At 32.5% G+C, this 20,985-nt stretch overlaps 1 pseudogene; it reads right to left on the reverse strand.

Moving 5' to 3' along the window:
* Positions 1-421: 421 nt before the first annotated feature.
* Positions 422-540, reverse strand: LOC120588476 (uncharacterized; annotated as a pseudogene).
* Positions 541-20,985: the final 20,445 nt, after the last annotated feature.

Consider the following 20,985-nt stretch of genomic DNA (forward strand, 5'->3'; position numbering starts at 1 on the left):
TCAATTAGATATTTTCCATGTGGAGAAAGAAAGAAGTCTGTATCAAACATGATCATAACGTGTAGTGTAACAAAAAAGCCACAAACTCTCAGCGGCACATAGTAATATGCTTTCATGTGACTCAGAAATCTGTGACAGTTGTGAGCCAACAGATTTAGGCTGGGCTTGGTTAGAAGAGGTGGGCTCTGCTCCACATACCTCTCACCCTCCTGGGACCAGCAGGCAAGGCTAAGCATGTTCTTAGGATGATCATGGCATAGGAGCAAGTGAGTAAGCAAACACAAACACATTTCTAGCTTATGCTCAATTATGTATAGTGACATACAGTTGTCCAAAGTCACATTCTTTTTTTTTTAGGTGAGGCAACCCTTGCAAGGACTTTGTCAGTTTACAACCCATTATTATTTATTTATTTTTTTTACTTCTACAGCACCTGGTCTTCCTAGGTAGTCTCCCATCCAAGTTCTAACCAGGCCCAATCCTGCTTAGCTTCCGAGATCAGACGGGATCGGTCTTGTTCAGGGTGGCATGGCTGTAGACTCAAAGTCACATTCTTGAGCTCGGTGTCCAGGATCATGTAAGTCCACTCCTATGTAGGTGAGGGGGTTGTGTGGATATTTCTGAACAACAATCTAATCTACCACGTAAATGAGAATAGGAATAAAATTTCGGAACATCCTTTTGCACTCAAAGGCAGTCCATGTGTACCCTTCATCCTGTCTTTACAATTTTTACTGTTATTTTACTACATAGTGTGAATGCATGCAGATATTATTCTCTCAAGAAGCAAGGAACACCCCCGGAAGCCACAAACATCATTGTGGCTAGAGTTTGGGTACATAGTCCTATTGCTGTAGGACTATCCCTTGCCTATAGTCCTGAACTGATGACAAGACACAGTATTTTTCCTTTGTCAATGCAAAGATTGACGTCAGGTAAATTCGTCCCAGCTACCTCAAAATTTCAAATCTGTAACAAAGTTAAATTGATACTGAGAATTTCCTTAACCACTTACACTGGCTTAGCTATTATCTATCCATTCTCCATTTAATGATAAGAAGCTAACAGTTATTTGACAAATATTCTAAATATTACTAGATTTGAACAGAGAAATATCTGACTTTATGTGATATTTTTGTATTTCATAAAATCTGTGGTTTAATTTGTGACATTGTGAACAGTTAATAGCTGGAATTAATAATTGCTAATATCGAGGGTTTTTGTTTTTTGTAGTGTTAAGGCTGGTAATGTGAAGCATGAATTGCACAATTTCATGTAAAATAAGTTTATGGCTTTTAAACTGAGTTAATTATTGATCTAATATGTTAGCGAAGATGATGTACAACTTCAAATATTGATTAATTAGTGTTTCATTTTTAAAAGCTATAAATCTCAAAGAAGATGTTTGTAATCTATTATTACTCAACACCAAGGACTCAGGTTTAATATCTACAAAATAAGGCTACATTCTTAGATTAGAAGAATTTATAAGAATATTGTTAAGGCGATTTTTAGCTCTTAAATTTACCTATTCCAAGTTCCATTGTAGGGATTCAGACCCAAAAAGAATAGATAATTGTAGTTCCAATTGATGCCACAAGAGGGTAGTCTTCCCACAGAAAAAAAATTAATGCTTTTGTTTTCCTTATATCATAAGGAAATTACAATATTACATATTAAAATGTTATAATATTACAACATTAAAATTCAAATTTTAGAAACTATGTCACTTGAAGTTAGAATTTATGCCCTACAATTTTTATAACTGCAAGTATTTAAATCTGTTTTACTATGAGCTATAAGTAGGAATCAACCATGATGTATCAGTAATCATAACATATTGTTTTAGTAAGGATCTCTTTTCTAAACAAGTAATATTTTTTCAAATACAACCATGTTTCAGATAACAGTATATTTGTGGAATTTGAGAGAAAAAAACAGAATCTCAAATTATACAAGGATTCTATTAGTTCGGGTAAATTATCTTCTCTCTTTAGAAAAACCTACACATTTACTTTTCCGCTAATTCAGATATGATTGGTATTGTTTTTTATTCTACTCAAGTGCTTGATAAAATGTTTATCAAGATTTGTACCAGGAGAAAATTTTATTCTTCTGTTGTCTTTAAATTTGGGCTATCCAGTATATGAAACTCTCTTGCAATATAAAATAGGGTAAGCAAATTCTCATCTCAGATCTATTACTAATTAACCAAGCAGTACAATTTATGGAAACCAATATATTTTCACTGATTCCTTCAGTTATTTCATCTATAATATTGAATTCCCATACTTGGAGATGTTTCCTTAACTGTTTTTTTTCACATTCTTTCATCTAAGATTGACATGTCCCTTTACACTGTAAAGAAAACCCTAAAGAACAAGAATTAATTAGTGCTGTATCTGATTCAGCTCTATTCTAGCATCGTTTTGATAAGGTTATTGTTCCTCTGTAGAACAAATTGAAATGCCAACTGATTTCAAACCAATAGTAGTTAAAAGCCCCTTGTTTTACTTTTTCACTGTTCTTTAAACTTCTCACTCAAACCATTAAAGAACTTAAGAATCAGGACTTTAGATCAAAGATGAAATGAGGGCTTAATAACTGCTTTCTTCTTGGCTCAAAAACCCATCCCAAGAATTGTATGTAGTAACTAGAGTGCAACAAATCCTGTTATAATCTATAATGTCATCCTCCAGATGTACTCAAATACTACAGCTAGTACACTAAGCAATCAGTTTCTCTTTATGAAAAGGTTTGGGAAAGGGGGCTGCATGTGGGAACTGTCTAGTCGTGACATCCAACACTCCATATTTACTAAGAATCAAGGTAACAGTTTCAGGGGCTGTTCTCTTCTTCAGCAAGTGTGATATCAACAAAAGATGATGAGAGAATGACCTTTCCAGCTCTAGGGATATGCTTCTTCAGTTGGGGATGTGCAAATAGCTGGGCTTCTCCACTGGAGCTTCAAAACAATATCTCAAACTCAATTCTAATTAGCAATAAAAGAGCTATTTACCTGGAAATTATGTTGTTACACAGGTGTGTTGCTGCTGGAAAAGCCATTTCAACACTCAGCTCAACAATGTGCATATGTTCATCTTGTTTGATTTGGTTTATGATTATATGCAGTGGTGCTGCCAAATAAATTGTTTTCAAAATGTTAATTACCTCATGTAGAAGAATGGTTTGCTATCTTTTTAGTATACAGCTTTGCTTCATACATTAGATAATCTCTGTCCTCTAAATTTTCTCAATGACAAACAGAACAGAGGCTCAGTCCCTCACTCCCTGTGAGGATAGAGAATGGTGAATCTGAGCATAAAAATAGCCAGGAGGGACACCTTTTTATGAGAGATTTTAGCTTCTTCATTATACCTATTCCTCTTACTGCTTGAGGCTAAGGAGGCAGAGAAAAGAAAGCGAACAGGAGGAACATAGGCATGTGGCATATCAAGAAGGTGGCTAAAGCAGTTCTAAGATACTCTAGAGATGCACAAAACCAGAAATAGATGTTAATAACAAGAGATTCCCATAGCTTTGCCTCGCCGACAGTAACAATGTGGCATAAAAAAAACTATTGAAACACCTTTCAGCTATTTTCTCACCAACAGGCAGAAAGAAGGCTATACAAAGCCAGCAAAGAAGGGAACTAATACTTATCTGGTCCTAACACTAAGCCAGGTGCTCTGTCACAGCCTCAACACAGCCCTGAAAGGTTGATGCCATTATCGCTATTGTTCAACTGTGGAAACAAAGACTTAGAGAACTTGAATAACTTATTCTCATTAGTGTCAAGGCATGAATTTAAACACAAATATGCATTATTCAAAGACCAAGTATCTAAAATAGTTTTTCAAGAACTCTAAGTTGCTTCTCAAAAATGAAGTACCAAGAAACCCTCACTGACCTAGTCTCATCTTTCTCTCATCATGTCTCTTTGTGTAAAAGTCTTTAATGGTGTTTTTCTTTTGTTACTGAAGAGAATAACGCATTCTTTGTTGGTGAAGACCATTTCTGAATCAGGCCACCTCAGTATCCATGAGGTCTTGTCCTCAATAATATGTTTCCTTTTTTTTTTCTTACCAGGGAAAGTAAAAGAAATGCTTCATAAATATTCAGAAAGAGAGACATTCTATCACTCACCTATAAGGCAATATTGTGAGAAAACGAGGACTTAAGGCATTCTGAAAATAACTGAAACTGTGGAAATGCAATTCAAAAGATACCTAATGCATTGATTGGTGTCTTACATGCCTGTAGGATCTTAGCCTAAATCTCATAAATATATGATGTCACATTTCAAATAATCACTGATTAAAATCTTCCAATTTAGAAAATATACCTTAATCAAAAATTTCTTTTTAAAAATTTAATAACAAATTTTAAAGAAAGCTCCCGTCATAATAAAAAAAAATAAATCGACATTTGTCAAAATTGTTTGATACTGTCCTCTTCCCAAAGCAATGGAGTAATTGTAACAGACAAATAAAAATGAAGTCATTCATAAGGTATAATGCAATGGCTAAACGAGTCAGAAGAAATGAAATGAACCACAGTCAGCCCACCCTTCCCTTTGCCTAGGGCATCAGAGGATAGTCTTCTTCAATGACAGTTTAAATATTGCTTGGATGCTTGCAAAGTATGCCATTTACATTCTAAGAAAATGGAGTAAATATATTTTCTTAAAATTACTTTGGTACTTTTAATAAAAACTGCCTATGTTGTAGATAAAATGGACTTAGAAAATCTTGTGTTCAATTCTGAACATAGTTCAGAAGGAGCTAAACATTACAAAATCTTCAGTGGTTGGCTAAAACTTTTTGCCCAAAAGTTCAGAAGTAATAAGGTTTTATATTTACCAATAAACACTATCACCATAAAACCTCCGTCTGCTTTTTGAAAATTTAGGTCAAAAAAGAGCTTTGGTTTAATTATTCCAGATATATTTATTAAATTACAAGGTATCAGTAAAGTTTTTAGAATGTGTACACACACACACACACACACACACACACACACACACACATACACACACATTTGCCATTTAACATTATAAAGATCTAAGTTTCAACATACTTTCTATCTGAGTAAGTGGAAACTTTTTGTAATGGGGTGATAGGGACCCAACAATTATTTGTTTAAAGAAATATAGTCGGGTGCCTTAGCAAAAAATAGAAAAAGCAGTTAAGAGAATTGTTTTCTCATCCAATGGTTCTAAGCTTTCATTCGGCATCTAAGGAGATTTCGAAAATACTGAGTCCTGGGTTTCACCCCAGGAAATTCTTATATAATTTTCCTGTACTATATTCTGGCATTAAAAAAAAAAAAAAAAAAAAAACTCAGATGATTTTAATGTGTAGATATTGAGGACCACTGCTTAAGCCTTGTCTTCTGTGGCAATCAAGACTCCTTGTTACCTCCCATGGCACTTATGATCATCCATTCAAGAAGCCACTGTTGGAAACCACCTCAGACTTGCCCTAAAGTCCAGTGAAAAGCTAGAGAGACATCTTCACACTTCACTCATTACCATACGGTAAAAAATTCTGTCTCATGATTAGACCAACCAAAGAGTGAGTGTGTGATCAAACTCTTTGAAATGGAGGCTTTCAGTCCTGCAGAAATGGTGAAAGAGCCAAAATATCTGATTGCCACCACCCACATCTGTCTTAGAATCATTCTTCATGTTAATTTTCTGTCTCAGAGTTTAATTGGTTTCTGTCATAGAATTTCCCACAAATTTCAGTCATTTTATTCAGCTGCCTGTTTGACTGTTCTCTCTCATGATACAATGGAACCTGTAAGACAAAGAACTTTTCTCTTTCAATTCCTAGCCCCTTAGCACATTGCCAAGCACACAGTAGGCCTCCAATAAGGATATTTTGTTTGCATGGAAAAAAATTGGTGCCATGAAAAAACTGTAAACTAAGAGGCAGGCAATAAATAGGTAGAGAGGCGGCCCTCACAGAAGAGCAGGGGCTTCTGAGTTTCTTCCTGCATGTCCACTCTTAAAATAGGAGTGTGCGACAGGGACAGAAAGAACTTAACAATGGTAGGTTCTGATGTAATGTACTGCTCTGACAGGTGGACGCTTCCCTGCCTTATCGGATTATGAGAAGCAAGTTTTTTAGATTTAATATGTGTCCTTTTAATGCACTCTGATTTAAGTAGCAGATGCTTGAGGCTATTATTTTGCTTTAGCAAAATTCATGAGAAAGAAGAGTCAACCCTGCAAGTCAAACACTAAGATCAAGACATTATCCTTTAGCATCTCTCCCAAGCAGTTAGAAAACAGCCTTGGGATTTTCTATAGACCCTCTCTGTGTGTCAGACTTTGGCAGTTATAGTCTAATGCTCTTACAGAGCATTATTTTTCTGGAGATTTTAAATGACAAGAATCTGTATAGTAGAGCTGTTTTTCTTAATATTCCAGAGTACAATATAAGGAAATAATTTAAAAAGAAATATATATATATTATTATTAGGCAGCAGATAGTGTATTGTATGAGTGTGTGTGTGTATTGATGTGTCAGTGTATACATATACATGTATACATAATTTTGTTTTGACTTAAGTGTATGTATGTATGTGTACATAAAATTGTGTATATGTATATATGTACAATTACATAATATACAATTACATAATTGTGTATATGTATATATGTACAATTACATAATTACATAAAATTGTGTATATGTATATATGTACAATTACATAATATACATAATATACATAATATACATAATTGTACATAATATGTACAATTACATATGTACAATTACATAATATACATAATTGACTCTGACATATGCGAATTTTCACATTATTCATTTATTCATACTACAGAAATGAGGAAACCAAGCTTAAAAATACTAAAATATATTATTTGACATTATTTACCTAACAAGAAGAGTCAGAATATTTGCTTAGAAATTCAATTATAGTCTCATTATGGTATCTCATAGTGTACTTGTTTGAAGATTTGTAAAGGGAAATGACCTAAAATATATTTTATCAAGAATATGTCAAATATGTCACTGACAAGCAATAAAGATATACAAAAATTTTACTGTATAACATAGTCCAATTTCCCAGAAATAAATCTGGATGAAAATAATTATTTTAGGCTTAATCTTATTAGTATAAAACAATATCCATGAGTGAGAAAATACTTTAAATTCTCATGAGATATTTATATGTGGCATCTCTATTGTATTTTGTTCTGTGTGAATCCTGTGCTTATTTAACTTTTTATGTTCTACTATAATGAACAAAATTCACACAGAATTATAGTAGAACATAAAAAGTTAAATAAGCACAGGATTCTTCTCCCCTAAAGAAAAACTTATGCTGCTATGTTAATGGTGCTTCACACTGACAAATAATATATAGTGCCTAATGACTTCCTAGAGGAAGATTACTTGTATTTTCCTTATTCATTGGCTTTGCACTTGTTATATTTGTTGTGGTTTATTTTTTTTACAAATAATAGAGGGATACAAATAAATGTGTATAATAGCAATGGACTGAAATGACTGGTGTAAATTTGTGCCTCAAATTACTTAGAAATGGATGCCCTTGCAGAAAGTGTACATTCCATACTTCTGCAAATAAAAAAATCATTTTTTTTTTGGAGGGGAGACATCTTAATGGCAGCATTCTTAGGAAAATCTACTGTTGCACTGTACCTATACCACTCATACCCACAATCTTATTATCAGAATGTTTAAAATGTTTGATATATCTTAGAATACCTTTCCTGCTTCACGATCACCTGCTTTACTCATTCCGGTCACATGTTCTTTACTTAGCAATTCTTGCTGGGCCTCAGTGATGGAACCCACCAGAGAAGTTGTGTCTTTAAGGCAGAAATTAGAGATCTGGTAGATAGATGTCTGATTTCATTAAGGCAGACTGTGAAACTATCTTAAAACCATAAAGCCTGAGGCTCAAATATTGTGGAAAGTTTTACATGTAGAAAATTACTTTAAATTTTATTTTCGAATAAACTTCAAAGGCCTACTGCTGACCCTATTGACCAAAATATAACAAGATTTTGATGAAATTCTATATAATGTTCTGTAAGTATTCTATTTTTTTCCTCATTAACTGCTAGCTTAGGTATCATATGCCAACATGAATATTACTACAGTGCATTCAGTTGAATGAAATCTAATGTATAAATTCATATACATTCTGGTATATACATTCATATGTTTGATATACAAAACCTTATGATTAAATCTCTTCAATGCTGGAGTATTGGTGATGGATTTAGAACACTGTATATTCTTTAGTCGTGATGAATAACAAAGAATATAATTTTGTCCTCTGCATTTCTTTCTAACATGCTCAGTTATTTTTCAAAGGAGATATGGCAAATAAAGCAAGGAAAATGGGGTAATAATAATATTTTACATGAAGAAAATTAATCAATCAATTATAGGAATAAGAGGTCTCATAACACCTATTGTGTCATCCTGTCAACCCCTGAGGGCTGGTGTAGAATTGTCAGTAGAAATTTCCTTTCTGATTCTCTCTGAAAAATAGTTTCCATAAGTGTCAAATAGAAGAGTATTTCTTCTGATGTATTATTACACAGCGCTCAGAATAAATGCTATTAATATGCATTACAGTAGAACTTTCACTCTCATCATGGTCAGAGATCATTTGAAATCTTTTCTGTATAACTGATAATAAAGAAATCAGTAGTTCTAAAGGCATTTATCAGTTGGATAAAAATTCTCTATTTTGAAATCACTAGGGTTTATAGTATACATCTTTTTTTTTTTAAGGACACATTTCAAACACTGAAGATCTCATTCTCCAGAGCTTTGAAAAATAAAAAGCATTAACGATAAATATTTTTAAAAAACAAAAATGAAAAGTACAAAATTGAAAATTGGTGGATAAAACAAGAAGTCTCTAAAGGCTAAACTAGGTCATAGCAAAGAAAGGGAGAACAAAAGGCCTAATGCTCTCAAATAATGGTTTTCTGAATTAGTCTCAAATGAAAGTACCAGCATGACATAGAAATATAGACAAAAGCCTTTTTTTTGGCTGAGACAGGAAACTTATGTTGTATGACTCTGTGTTCCCCAGGATGTGTGACTATTTCATTTTTCCATTTTCACACCATTAAGTATGATATGGTTCTTGAGTAGCACTATGATTCACTTGTGAACCTCTCAGTTTTTCTTCTTTTAAACATTCCCTTTCTACTATGTCTTATTTTACTTGAAGTTTAAGATAAGATAATTTCATGTTAATTTCAAGTGTCTGTTTCATTTTAATATAACTACTGTAATTTTGCTGATTTTTAAGCCACAATTTCCATATTCATCTAGATTTTTAATAGACTTATACTTTAATTAGTATAAGTGTTCCTTTAAAGTAACATTTTAGTAAAATGATTGTACATAGTTTATCATATCATAAAGTTATATAGATAGCCACAATGTAAAATAGTCATGGATGATATCAATTGAGTACCTATAACATAACACTGAAACATCAGTTTAAAATACTCAATATCCAGTTTCAGATTTTTTGTAAAAACAGTTACGATGTAGGCACAATGTTGCAGATGAAACAGGACTGGGAGCCATGTAACTGTGGTACAGTTACTCTTTATACAGATGGTAGGGTAGAATATAGATCATTGTGTACCCATGTGGCTACTGCCCAGACTAGTGACATGCCAGGCAGGTTATCTAAGGCCGTGGACTTTGTGGCATGCAGAATCTTTTTTCTATCTGGGCTATATCCATAAGGAAATTGTAGACTTGCCTGCTAGAGGAAGTAAGGTGTGTGGGAAGGGGGAAATTTTCCCTCTCTCCTCTCTTAGTTCTGTGCCTGGTCAAATAATTAAAATGACATAAAACAGATTAACAGGAGAAAGTAATCAATTTTAATTATGTATGTATATATGGAGGTTCCTCAAGAAGATGGGACCAGAGGACCAATAGGGCAGTTAAAGTTTACATGCCATGAGCTAAAAAAAAAAAAGGGGGCTGTGCTTTGGGTCCTCAACGGGAAGAAAGGCAATTTGCATAAAGATAGAAAAGCAATTGCTTAGTAAACAAATGTTTGCTGGACCACCTTTAATGATGGAATATAGAGAGGACTTTTATTAAATGGCTTTGCTAGATTCCTCCCTTCCTATCATATATTCATTCATATTAAACTATAGTTATCTATGATGATAGCTCCCTTCCTGGAGCAAATTCTCTATCTAAATTCTTTTAGGCAGTTAGGGGGAAGTCAAAGGTTTTTATCTAGTCTTTTGTTTCTTAAAAATAACTATCTTAAAATAATTCATATCCCAAAAAAGCATATTTTGGGGCAGGAAACTCTGCTTCTCCCCAGTAGCATTGGGAAGCTGCTACTCCTCATTGACATGTATAGCAATAGCCTAAAAATAATTTTACTTCTATATGCTCTGAAATATGTTTCTAAATCTATTGAGCAAGGAGGTATGCTTAAAGAAAAATAATACAAAATTATAAATACAAAATTAGATATGAAAGTATATTCATATAGAATAAGAGAATTCACAATGAATTACAAAATTTTAAAACTAACAAATACTACAAATACCAAGTTATCCAGAAGAACAACATGTTTCATTAATTTACTGTGCAATACTCATCTGTAATACTTTTACTGACCCTAATGTTTTTGGCAGCATACTTTTTGATCATGCCATTATATGACAATGATTTTGTAATACTTTCGACAGAAAAAAGACAATCAATAATCTCTCTTTCGACATACTTGGTTGAAACTCATTTTCTATTTATTTTGGTTGAGATATATAATACATGTGACTTTACCAAGATATATAATTATTATTTATAGTACTGCACAAGTTTTATCCTACTCACACTCAAATTCTAAAATTTTTATTTATGTGATTCCCAAGGAAAAAAAATGTTGAGGATATCATGGCATATTACTAGTTGACAAAACTGTGTCATCAAGTATAGTCCCGAGAGGAGAGAATTTGTCTAAGTTAGGCACACATAAGAATTCTCTGCTAACAATTGTATATATCAAATGACTAGAAGAATTTTCCTCAGACCGGCTTTGGCTCTCGGTTTCTCAAACTCGTTTCTCCTCCATTAATCACATATTTCAAGTGCTAGATGCCATTGGACATGCTCATATCACAATATGACCTCTGGCCTAGTAAAGATAGTGATGAGTTGTCACAGTGCCTGGTAAGAATATACATGGAAGCCATTTTTACACTAGAACAGCTAGCAATAATAGCACTACACAAAGGGAGTTTGAATTGTATAAATTTATTAAACTAAACCCAAACTAAATGTATCACCATTTCAGTTTTTCCTTTGGATCATAAAATTCCCAAGGCCACTTTCAAATCATATATAGAAGGGATGTGATGGAGGGTAAGTCTAATTGAAATGTGACAGAGATCTTAACCAATTTCGGTTGACGTAACTTGTTTTTGAAATTTAATAAATACATATGGCCTCATAAGCATGTCAAAGACTCTTCCAACCTGGGAAAAAGCCTGTGCAAATGAAGGGCCCTAAATTTAAGCTTCATTAGCTCTACAGTAAACTTTACCTCTAATTGCGACGATTACGGTTTTTAGCATATTGTATATAATGATACTTTTACATAGAAATTTAACATCTCTTTTAAATGTATCCAAAGGAACCTAATATCATTTATTTTGAAATATACAAACAAGTGTTTCTTTGAGAGACTACATTTGCAGTGTTTATTTTTCTTCTTGAACTCATATTTTTCTCTTTTCTCAAGAAAATTTTATCCTAAAGAAATATATTTAATGTTAGATATTATTTTATTGAGTGTCCTCTAATATTTCTTAAAAATGTTATATACAAGAATGTACATGTATTTCAATTTTTGATTATTTTCAACTTTCTATTTTTATAAGTCCTTAAGTTGAAAGTATTATAAAGGCTTTTTTTAGAATGAATAATTATTACAATTATTATTTGCACATAAGTGATCAAAACACAAATATATTACATAATTAATAAGTATTAAATTTTATAAATTCACCTTTTGATGAGAGAGTTTTTCATGAATCAGAGAATGAAAATTACGTATTTTTAGGGGGCATTGTTCAGCTTCCAATCATTTTCTTCTTTTCCTTTTTATAGATATAAGTATTATGGAATTTTCATAATAAAAGTGAGATGAGAATAGAGAATTTGATTATGGTAATGTCAATTGTTGAACTTTTCTTGAATTACATGTTACATATCACATTGTGATCTACTATGCAATTATTTTATACATTCTATTAGGTTCTCTTTCATTTTTACTAAAAGTATCTTAATTTGAAAGAGAATTTGTATTTTAGCCATTCAAGTCATGTACCTTCTCAGTTTCTGGTTTCCGCTAAGCAAACAAACAACAAAAGAGTTTTCTCAAGACTTTCTAATAATATTATTTTATTGTTTACTTTATTAGTTAAAGGGACTTTTTTTGTTTATTTTTTAAGGTGAGTTTTTATGAAGCTAAAATTATCAGCATAATAGCCATAAAATTGGAAATGGTATATTTTAGGTATTTTAGGATATATAATTAGGGGTTAAATAATTATTTTCAATAATTAGGAGTTAAAAAAAAGATTGAGTCATTAAAGCAAAACTGTCACCACCCTTCCCACTTCACTCTGTAATCCGCCTGAATTCTAACATCCAAAATGATCCCATTTCAAATGCCAAGATTTCCTTTTACAATGATGCATATAAGAATAGAAAAGACATTGATCTTTACTGCCAGTTTAGTGTACCATTATCACTAAAGGGAACTTCTCAGACATAAGATATTATTCTATACATTATTTCATGCTCTTGACCTTTTTACACCCCAAGGAATAAGATTTGAGATAGTCAAGAAATGTGTCTATCTTATGATTAAAACAAAAACAGTCAATTATAAAAAGTCAGGTGGAAAAAGAGAACTGCTTTGAATTCATAGTGCAAGTAGAGTTGACTCTTAAATAACATGGGGGTTAGGGAAACTGACCCAGTGTGGTCACAAATCCACATATAAATTTTTACTCCCCCAAAACTTAATCTGTACCTTGGTATCCACTGGGCATTGGTTCCAGGTCCCACCATGGATACCAAAATCTGATGCTCAAATCCCCTATATAAAATGATGTATCCCATATAGTCAACTCCCTGCATCTGGGAACTCCCCAAAAAAGATGGAAAGCAGTACAGGTATTTATTGAAAAAAAAAATCCACATGTAAGTGGACTCACGCAGTTCAGATTCAAACCCATGTTGTTCATGGGTCATCTGTATATTCTCAAGCAGAATAATTGTAGGAAAGAGTATATCAATTCTGAGATAGAAATTTTTTCCATCCTCCACTTGAAAATTTCTTCTCAGGCATTTTGAACATTTACATCTTATTTCCTTTGCACTGACTATTTAGACAATAAGCTGAAGGCAATGAATTTCTGAACTCTGAGTCCACTCTCTCCTCAGTCTTCAAATCCAGAAGACTGATACGGCTTTGACCTTGCTAAATATATATGTATGAGTATAACTTACTAATGCAATATATCATTACTGGGGGAAAAAAATCACCAGTTATAAGATAGTTTTAATATCCATTCTCAATAATTGCAAAATACATTCAAACATATGGCCATTTATTTGACCATAATACTAAACTAATGCTTTTCAAACTTAATGTGCATATAAATCACTTAGATGTCTTGTTAAAACTCGGATTCTGATTTCATAGTTCTGTGATGGGACCTGAGATTCTGTAACTCTAAGAAACATCCAGGTGATGCTGATGTGCTACTTTCCACAGGCTAATGACACTATCAGTAATAAGACACAAGACCATATTTAAACATGAGTGTGTGTGTGTGTGTGTGTGTGTGTAATATATAGATATATCTATATAATATCTGCCAGGGGATCTGGGTCCACATACGTGATGAACATTTTAATTGTGAAGAAAACTATTATATGATTTTATAACAATCTGCTACCTCCTACCTACCACTTACAGAAAGAATAAGGCAATATTATCAAGATTATTTTTTACATTATATCTCTACATTTTTCTTAGAAATTTTAGTCTAAATAAAAGGAAACATCTCATCTAGATAACATAAATATATAAAGTCTAAATAAAAGGAAACATCTCATCTAGATAACATAAACATCTCATCTAGATAGCATCATTCACTGAAATAAATGAAAACATGGTTGGGGAGTCATTTTAACAATAAAAGATTGTCAGTAATTTGTTTCATAATTACAATGACCTTATTTTAAGAGAAAATTAGATACATAATATTATAAACATATTTAAAATTTTAAATTTGGACTTTCCATGCTAAATCATAATGCATAGTTGCCATATCTACAACAGCAAAAATTAGTAAATGGTGAAACAAGAGGAAAGAATTCATCATGAGACTAAAGAAAACTCTAAATCTATATTCCTAGTTTTGTAAGATATTTGAACGGATTATGAAAATAAATCTATACACAGAATGACTGACTTTAGATTATTTATACCATATTAATTTACACAATTCATTTAGCAAATAAAAATTCTCTGCTCCTCTTGGCTCTCTTTTCAATCCAGTAAGTTTTACCTCAAGGCTAGTTCCCGTTTGTTGTTTGTGCCCTTGAAATCTACCTTTCAAGCTGTTTCCTGCAGTTGCTACAACGTGGATTTCCCAGACAGAACTTACATTAGCCTGCCAGGGCCTAATTCATAAAATATTTCTAACTCCATAGATTAGTTTTGAGCCATTTTACAGCTTTGGAAAGTCTATACCATAAAGAATGTTCCCTTTCATTCCAAAGCCATTTGCATTTTATTTGTGCCTCAAAGGAGGAACAATCCAAACTGATTAGAATCCTCAGACACTGTGCATAATGAAAAATTAATTGCATCAATCTTTTCACTGTAGTGGTCTTAACAACTCATTTTCAACTGGTCATTTTTCCACCTGCTCACCAGAGCCCAGGCAGCTGAGGCAAGCATCTCTCTGACATTTACAGAATACCAATGAAACTAAGGTCACTAGTACATCATGCAAGTGGGAGCTGAAAATCCTGAAAGAGATGTAAGCTGTTTGGATGAGCTAGAACTATTATGTGACAGTGGAGGGCAAATACATGCTATGACAACCCATCTAGGCATGGTTTGAATTAACAAAAAAGAAAGGAAAGGAGAAAGTCTAAATCACCAACAGGAAAGGTTAGAGGAGTGCTACCTCATTGGAGATTGAGCATTATGTGCTGCTGACAGAGGTGATAAATCAACAATTGCATACTAGCATCAGTGTAGGCAATTTGATATGGCAGGTGGCAACAGTAGTCTAATGCATATACATCAAAGTAGGGCTTTTGCTTTTGGAATAGGGTTGTAATTCACTATATATTGTAAAATACACATTTCAGTTATTTTTTGACAATACTCATCATGTTCTTATTGACAAAGTTATATATCAACTATCTCCTTAATCAATGTACAAAGTTTTATATTTTAAGCAGATTCTTACATCTACAGGTTTTCAGAAATTTTCCAATAGTTTTCTTATAGTTTTCTGGGTCTTCACACCAAAATAAACACTATGTTTTCTGGATGTGTGTGTGTATGTGTGTGTGTGTGTGTGTGCGTGTTAACATCTAAATAAACACAGCAAACAAATAAGCACATTCAAAGCAGCATTCAAGATCTAATTAATTTCAGATGTTCACTATGATTACATAGAGCTGGTCCATAGAGCAATCACCCAATAGCTAGTTAGAAATGAAAAATCCTGAGCCCAGCCCTTGATTTATAGAATTACAATTTGCATTTTGGAAAAATCTCCAGGTGCTTTAAAGAGTGCTTGTTAGACTTTAATGCGGTAATACTTTACATAACTGGAGAACCTGCTAAAACTAATAATTTGACCTAATAATTTTCATATCTCACAAGCTCCCAGGTGATGCTCACATTCTGAGTCTATGGAGCACATTATGTGTTATATTTCTTTAGGAAAAGTTATGATCAAAAATAAAGTCTCATTTCGGTAATTTTTCTTTGCTGTTCAAATATGTTACAAAATGACATTTCACTGGTCAACGTGTTAATACAATACAATACAATACAATAAAGATTTTTTTTACCTTTTCTTTTCAGTAATCTTTAGGTTTGCAGTGGGTACTATCTAATATGGAAAAACCCCACAGAGAAGAAATTTAAAATTATGCAGATTTCAGATCTTAGCGTTTAGTGCTTCATGCTACTAGGGAGAGGAAAACATTTTCCCTGTAATTTACAATACCCTGATGTGGTGGGAAAATGGAAGGAAATCCCTTTGAAAGCCCCCGCCCACACAGCCCTGAATGATTCTTCAGGGAAAACCTTACGAAAGGATGGGATATAGATCTATAAAAGAGACGACCTTAACTTTGATGGAAGAGTAATTTTGTTTTAAGCTGTAAAAAATTCGATGTAAATGGTTAACCTAAAGAACTACATTATTTTGAGAAATTTTTTGAGATAAAACATGGTAGTTTTATCCTCAACAGATAAAGATATAAATGTGTGGTTACTTGAAAAATACCTAGACCAACGCCTAGACAGAATTGTCTCTCCCTGAATACCTTATCTAATTGGTATGGAAGAGAGTTTATAACATCTAGAGAGTTATTACTGAGGAATGGAGTATTTACAATTACTCAACGTACAACTTCACAGTAAGTTCCATCACATTTTTTCTTTCTTTTATAATTTCAAGATTTTTTCAGACCTTTAGTCATCAATTTTATGCCAGAGACGATTCCAATTATTATGTAAATAATTCATCACATATGTAAAAAGGATTAAATCATACCAGTAAATGCAAATAATCCAATGTATACTTTGTTTATATAGTAATCTTTATTACTTTAATTTAAAATATAACTGATAGTGATTACAATGACTCCAATATTCTCTAAACTCTTTACAGTGATGAACAGTACACTATTCATCATACTATAGAAAATACAGACTTACTCTCATAGTCAGAAACCTAAATTTTACTCACAAATTATTTATCAATAATTTTATCAGTAAATGTATACCCCTTTTAGGGTACAATAGAGATTTACATTCTTGAACAATTTTATTAACATACTGATGAAGTAAATTTTCAAAAAAAGTAAAATCATAATACTCCTACCAATAAGGAGTTTCTTTAGCTCATCAGTTAATAAGGAAAACATAAGAGGTTAAAACAGGTTCAGAGTAGAATCTGTAGAATATACATATATAGAAGCAATTAGTAATGCTGGTAAGAATCTGCTAATAGATTAAAAAAAAAAAAAATTGGTCCATAGCCTAAAGGACCATAAAATATAATATTTGGAATAATCCTTTTACAGGGCTAAAATAAATTGCATGTGTCCCAGACAAAGATTATTTATATTTTTTTACGGCTACGGATCTTCTGCATTACTATTGGCAATTTATAGTTACAAAATAGCACATTAGAAGATAATCAAACAAGCATACACCTACAGAATCAGGTTCTAGAAAGTTTGCTAAAACAGTGCTTTGTAATCTTATTTGCCCATTTCAAAATTTTTCACAATGTTTCTTAAAAATGCAAAGTATTTTTAAGAAATATTTTTAAAAAGTATTTATTGTTTTTTCCTGTCAATTTTCAGTGCAACTCTAGACCCTAAAAGTATAGGGAATATAATCAAATCAAATTTTTAAAAAAAGTTTAAAAAAATAAATGCTTTAGATGGGACTCTCTATTAGAAGTATAAACTTTAATATCTAAATGTTCTTCATTTCTTGAGAATTTGCCTATCCAGAGCGAGCGTTTTAGAGAAAATACATACATTCTTTTTTCAGACTGGACTTAAACTCCGCAGTGGTGTTGAATGTGTATAAACAAGGAATTTTTATAAGAAAAATCAACTATCCATTTGCAATGGACAAATTATGCTGATAAAATTTTATGAGTTTCCACGTTAACAACTCAAGTCCTTAATTTTTGTCTTTTGTTATTGTTATTTGCGGGGTAGGGGATGCAAAAGGTAGAAAGTGTGATTCCTTTCTTTTCTTCTCCATTAGCAGAAGCTTGCTATAAGACTACATGCATATGAATGTCCTCACCTACATACTCCTTCTAACTAATCTGGTCTCTTTGAGTGAGTGAAGCAGGTTCATGTAAGGATAAGCAGAGTTTTTAGTTTGTATTTTCCTGTGCATCATGTCATGTGATATAGATGAAATCATAGCACAATAATCATTGTTATTCTTCCCCTACTACCCTAAAGTCCAAGTCAACATCTCCTGAGTTAAAGCGCTTTTTAGTCAGGAAAAAAAGTAGAGCCACTTGGAAACCTGTAAAGTTAGGGAAATCCTCTTCTCTTTCAAAGGGGGCAGCAGAGACTGATAATAGAGAAAAAGAACAGTCTCAGAAAATTCAAGATAGTGTGACTATGAAGTACTTTGCTCTGTCTTCATAAAAGAGTAATCTGCATAGCTAGCATATGTAAATTTGTTTCCTTTTCTAAGCCTCAAATACTTAATTTAAACACATAATGAAGAACTAGAAGAAAAGAACTAGAAGAAAGGCCATTTCAGGCACATGTGCTAGAGCGTGGTTATATTCATTCATTTCATTCATTTAAATATATAGTGGCATAGTACATGGGTTAGCATATGGAGTATTGTCTTTAAAAAAACCCAGAAAGGATGAGCTTCAGACTGCGAGTGGAGAAATTAACCTGAGACACTAAACACTTATTTTTTTTGTAGTTAGAAACCAGATTGGGGTTGATGGTACATGTATATTTGTAAGTTAGCTAACAAAAAGCCTAGGGAACTTATTTGCCCTAGCGGTTATAATTTTTTTTTTTCTGGAAAGTGGGAGACATTGTTCTTGTTTAAAACAAAAGAGATAAGAACAGTTTAGGAGTAAAAGGAGGGTAGCTTTAGCATCCTGCCTCCTCCAGCCTTGCTAACAGGCTGTGACTTCTAAGTCCTGCTACTTCACATCACTACAAGTTTCTTCACATTACCTTTCAAATGTGAATTTTCCAAAGATATCCTTTGGGCTGTTTAGTAGATACACAAAAAAATACATTAAAAATGTTTGGATGGTTGTTCTTGACAGGGATAGGAAAAGAATTCTGATTTTATATTCATTCAAGAAACTTCTACATTTCCTCCTGTATTTCATGATCACTCCAATCTCTTCTATGTCTAGTAAATGTGAAAATTAAAACAATAATAACAAAAATAAATAAAAGAAGAGAAAATTCTTTGCCAGATAATTTGTTGTGAAAGGCACAAAATTGATGACTTTAACTGAAATTTGTTTTTTAATCACTTTTTTCATTAAAAAAAATCAGTAACTTGACCAAAAAAGTTTTTAATATTATATGTGCTAATCCCCATCAAATTTTGAAATATCAACCATGGCCAAAATCTCAGGATTTATGAATTTGAGGAGCTTGAAAACGTCTCACATATGATTCAAATTTATCTTGCCACTCTGCTCCCAGTTGACTGTCACACCTATTCTTCCTACTCTCTTTTAAGAGTCATTGTTTTAAATCTAAAATATATTTTTGAAAACCAGTTAGGTTACTATTAAGTTGTTTAAAGGACCCATGTATGTCTCCATCTTCTTTTGTTTCATTGTGTTCGCTATTATTATAGACATATAATTAGATTCTTAAGGAATTTCATGAAGACCTTAGTAATGTTTATTTCCCTGTTCACTATAATTATGAAGTTTGCCAAAGCATACATTCACACAATATTCACTAATGGTTGCAAAAAAAAAAAAAAAAACAACACATAAAATCTATTGATAAATAAATCCACCTTGTAAGTGTGTTTTACACAGTTTAACTATGGAAATCTTTATAAAACACAAATGTGTCTGATTGTATAAATTGTGGATTATGTGAAAAATATCACTTTAGATCTTTTATAATGGTTGTTTTCAATACTCTTAAAAACCAAATAGTCCTTCCTTAATTCTCCTTGGTAATTTGAATGTAGCTTGAATGGCATGTTTAATTCTATACATCATGTTTTAAGAACATCGCTAAAAATGAGTACCCAGCTGGTGGTGACTGTTCTACAACTACATTATTGAAAAATAGTTAAAGACTTTGAGGTAATAAACTTTTGAAAGGGAAAACTTGGAGTTCTGTCACATGACAGGAAATAGACACACATTAACAACTACAAAAGATAGAAATGCAATCATGGATGAAAATTAAATGGAAACAGGTATTTTTAGCCTCAGCATAATAGATGTAATTCCTTAAATTGAAATATCTAGAGATAAATTGAGTAGTTGAGTGCTGCCACTGTCAGTGGCCAAGCAGAGATGACAATAAATCTTTATTTTTGTTTTTGCTTGATTAATTACTGTTTGCTAGATTTAACATAAGCATTCTCTTTCCCCCCAAAGTCTTCCCTGATTCTCACTCTAGATGCTTAATCATAATAATATTTTATGCTTTTTATTATATTTATTACATTGTCTATTTAATTGTATGCTTCCCTTACTAGTCCATAGTAGCAGATATGAAGAAGCATTCACTGAAAAGACTCTTACCTTGTGATTTCTAAGAGCACATCAAATAATTATTGAAGACCTACAATGAGCCACCTGATGTGTCAACTGGCAATAGCTTCTTCTCTTCTCTTTGAGAGCTAATAAAGCATGCATTAATCACTGGTGCAATGACACATGTTGATCTTGCCAACTGAGCGTACATGGCACCAACTCTTACTGATCATTCTGATGAAGAGATTACCTCACATAACAGAAGAAGAAAGTTATAGTCTCCATAAACCAATTTCTATAGACTCTGCAAAGTGATTGACCTTTGAATTGTGCTGGATAAATACTGACCCCTTTCAAATGTCTGCACTTCTTTTAAATAGCCTTTTGAAATATGCCTGCCTTTCTGGATA

The sequence above is a fragment of the Pteropus medius genome, unplaced genomic scaffold (assembly GCF_902729225.1).
Source record: "Pteropus medius unplaced genomic scaffold, Ma_sr-lr_union100, whole genome shotgun sequence".
In the NCBI taxonomy this organism is placed as follows: Eukaryota; Metazoa; Chordata; class Mammalia; order Chiroptera; family Pteropodidae; genus Pteropus; species Pteropus medius.